This window comes from Pelophylax lessonae, assembly GCF_965119305.1.
Source record: "Pelophylax lessonae genome assembly, chromosome: 1".
NCBI classification, from domain to species: Eukaryota; Metazoa; Chordata; class Amphibia; order Anura; family Ranidae; genus Pelophylax; species Pelophylax lessonae.
This window is the reverse complement of record NC_138768.1, coordinates 2929230-2933013: the sequence shown is the minus strand read 5'-3', so window position 1 is coordinate 2933013 and position 3784 is coordinate 2929230. Positions and strand designations below refer to the sequence as shown.

Sequence of the window (3784 nt, the reverse complement as noted above, 5' to 3'; positions counted from 1 at the left end):
GCTGATTAAATACAAACCTTGTATGCTAACAAAAATCCCTTTTGTGAGTTAATTGACGGATACAGCACTTCACATTCCTGACTGTAGGGTTAGATCGCCACCTTCAGGAGTAGGACAAGGTAGAAAAAAAAAAAAGAGAGAACAGCACCACCTATGGGCAGTTCTACTGCTAGTACCCCCCTTCTGCTATAGGCAGCCCAGTTTGTCACAAAGTAGTACAAATGGGGGGGGGGGGAGGGTGCTGTCTCAGTCAATGAACTCAGGGATTTTATGGGGAGTAGCAAATCCTGTTTTTTGCTTTTGTTCATTGATGGACACAGCTCTTCACATTCTTGGAACATCCCAAAGCAGAACCACAAGGGGTGGGAACACAAACTAACTCCTCCCAATAGACCCCCCCCCCACACCACCACCCTAAGGGGAACTAGAAACCTCAGACAGCTGCCTGCAAAACTAAAGGCCCGTACACACGCACCGATTGTTGGCCGTAAATTTTCGGCCAACGTCCGATCGGCCGATTGTAGGCTTGTTAGTATGATGCTTCCTACAACCGACTGCGACTTTTCGGCCGAACAAAATCTGGTGTGCATGCTATAAAATTTTTGTTGGCCGTCAACAGAACGGCCGATTGTTCGTCAGTCAGTACAGATTTCGGCCAACAAAAATCAGATGAGCAAGACTGGACATGCTCAGAGAAGAAAAAACACACGGAAAGTCAACCATCACATGACATCACTTCTGAAGTTGGTTTTTGTTGGCCAACAAAAGTCCAGTGCAAGTCTAGAGCACATTTCAACCAACAAACAACACTGGACAAAAGACGGCCGATCGGTCGGCCAACAATCGGTGCGTGTGTACGGGGCTTAAGGCCCAAAACACGCATCAGCTTTGTAAAACTTGGTAAAAAGTGTGCACAGATGACCAGGTAGCCGCCTTACAAACTTGGAAGAAAGGAGAAAAAACTGAGCTGCCTATAGCAGAGATTGGGGGGGGGGGGTTACTACCAGTAGGACAGCCCATAGACAGTGCTGTGCGTCCCTTTTTTTTTTTTCTCTTCTCTGCCTAGTCCTAGGTGGCGATATATCCCTATGGTCAAGAATGTGAAGAGCTGTGTCCGTCAATGTACAAAAGAGATGAAGGTGTGAAGGCGGGTGCAGGGGAGGCATTGGACAATAGAAGCCCCATAGTAACTCTATTGGTGACATCACTTCCCATTGGAAGTGGGAGAACATTGTCTCTTCCTTCTTCTTCTGAGTAGGGAAACGTCTCTTCCTTCTGATTTGAACATTGAGTCTTTCTTCTTCTGAGTAAGAGAAAGTTCTCTTCCTTTTTCTGAGTAGGAGAACATTGTCTCTTCCTTCTTCTGAATAGGAGAACATTGTCTCTTCCTTCTTCTGAGTGGGAGAACATTGTCTCTTCCTTCTTCTGAATAGGAGAACATTGTCTCTTCCTTTTTCTGAGTAGGAGAACATTGTCTCTTCCTTCTTCTGAATAGGAGAACATTGTCTCTTCCTTCTTCTGAGTTGGAGAACATTGTCTCTTCCTTCTTCTTCTGAGTAGGGAAACGTCTCTTCCTTCTGATTTGAACATTGAGTCTTTCTTCTTCTGAGTGGGAGAAAGTTCTTTCTTCCTTTTTCTGAGTAGGAGAACATTGTCTCTTCCTTCTTCTGAATAGGAGAACATTGTCTCTTCCTTCTTCTGAGTGGGAGAACATTGTCTCTTCCTTCTTCTGAGTGGGAGAACATTGTCTCTTCCTTCTTCTGAGTGGGAGAACATTGTCTCTTCCTTCTTCTGAGTGGGAGAACATTGTCTCTTCCTTCGTCTGAGTGGGAGAACATTGTCTCTTCCTCCTTCTGAGTGGGAGAACATTGTCTCTTCCTTCTTCTGAGTGGGAGAACATTGTCTCTTCCTCCTTCTGAGTGGGAGAACATTGTCTCTTCCTTCGTCTGAGTAGGAGAACATTGTCTCTTCCTTCTTCTGAGTGGGAGAACATTGTCTCTTCCTTCTTCTGAGTGGGAGAACATTGTCTCTTCCTTCTTCTTAGTGGGAGAACATTGTCTCTTCCTTCTTCTTAGTGGGAGAACATTGTCTCTTCCTTCTTCTTAGTGGGAGAACATTGTCTCTTCCTTCTTCTTAGTGGGAGAACATTGTCTCTTCCTTCTTCTGAGTGGGAGAACATTGTCTCTTCCTTCTTCTGAGTGGGAGAACATTGTTCCTTCCTTCTTCTGAGTGGGAGAACATTGTCTCTTCCTTCTTCTTAGTGGGAGAACATTGTATCTTACTTCCTTCTGAGTAGGGAAACATCTCTTCCTTCTTCTGAGTTGAACATTGAGTCTTTCTTCTTCTGAGTGGGAGAACATTGTTTCTTCCTTCGTCTGAGTGGGAGAACATTGTCTCTTTCTTCTTCTGAGTGGGAGAACATTGTCTCTTCTTCTTCTGAGTGGGAGAACATTGTCTCTTCCTCCTCCTGAGTGGGAGAACATTGTCTTCTGTACATTCATAGTCGGTCATCACCATATTCACTGTTCATCAATAGGAGTCATTGATAATATATTGGTAGGATGTTTTTGGGTAAACATGGTCAGGTCTCATTCACCTCTAGAAGAATGTATTCTCAATAATGAGTGAGGACAGCGGAGTCTTCTGGCCCCTGGAGAAGAAATGAAAGGAATAACTCAGGAATGCAGAGTTTGACTCACCAGCATCTTAATTTGTATGAAGTATTTAGACCAATGAAGGAAATCTGATTGCCTGTTTGTACAGAGTCACTATTATTGTGGAGTCTTGTGTTAGTGTCTATGGATCACACACCATTGTATTTTATGTCATTTCTCACACCTCGGCGGGTTAGCAACATCACGAGTCTGTGTGGCTGGTTCACACTAAGGATTGTTATGGATGTGTTGGGTTCCACCTTCTGTTGCACATATATGTATATTTTAACCTGTCACAGTAAATGTATAATATAATAATATAGATTATTAAACACACAAATGGTATTAAGGCTCACATTGTCTTCTTCTTGGTGGTGGTGACTTAGTTGGGATGGTGGGATGTCTTCTGGTGAAGTAAAAGTACAGCATTTTTTGATCGGACCCAGTGCTGGGACACCCAAGGCAAAGATGTTCCCCAAAGTTGGGACAGATGGTGCTTTCAAATCTGCACATACAGTTGTCGGACAGGGTTACAATAATGACAGCTGCTCTCCTATGGTCCCAAAGCTACCTTGCATTGGTCTACAGAGGACCAAACAGGATAAGGAGATGGATGGGGCAAAGATGTCAAAGTCTACCCTCCACCCACCCCCAAGCTGGGATAGATGATGCTTGCAAGTCTGCACACACAGTGGCCAGAAGAGGGTTTAAAAATGACAGCCGCTCTCCATTAGTCCCAAATTTACCTCATATTGGCCTACAGAGGACCAAACAGGATATGGAGAGGAATGGGGATGGGGCAAAGATGTCAAAATCCACCCCCTACCGCACTCCCAAGCTGGGACAGATGGTGTTTGCAAGTCTTCACATTCAGTGGCTGTAACAGGGTTCAAAAATGAGAGCTGCTCTCCATTGGTCCCAAACTTACCTCATATTGGTCTACAGAAGACCAAACAGGATGAGGAGAGGAATGGGGATGGGAGGTTGTAGCATGGTTAAACCAGAGAAGGGCTTGAGGTTTTCTGTAGTTGTTGTCAATGGGGCTGTTTGCTGAATAAAAGATCCAGCTGGCTCTTGAATTTCATAATCATTTCCCCATCCTTGGGTTAAACAAAATTAATTTAGTTTTA

General features: G+C 44.3%; 1 long non-coding RNA gene across 1 annotated transcript; it reads left to right on the top strand.

Moving 5' to 3' along the window:
• The first annotated feature begins 1925 nt into the window (after positions 1 to 1925).
• Positions 1926 to 3004, top strand: LOC309544842. The gene is made up of 2 exons (XR_014224862.1): positions 1926 to 1981; positions 2412 to 3004. It is a non-coding gene; the product is annotated as an uncharacterized lncRNA (long non-coding RNA).
• The last annotated feature ends 780 nt before the right edge of the window (positions 3005 to 3784 follow it).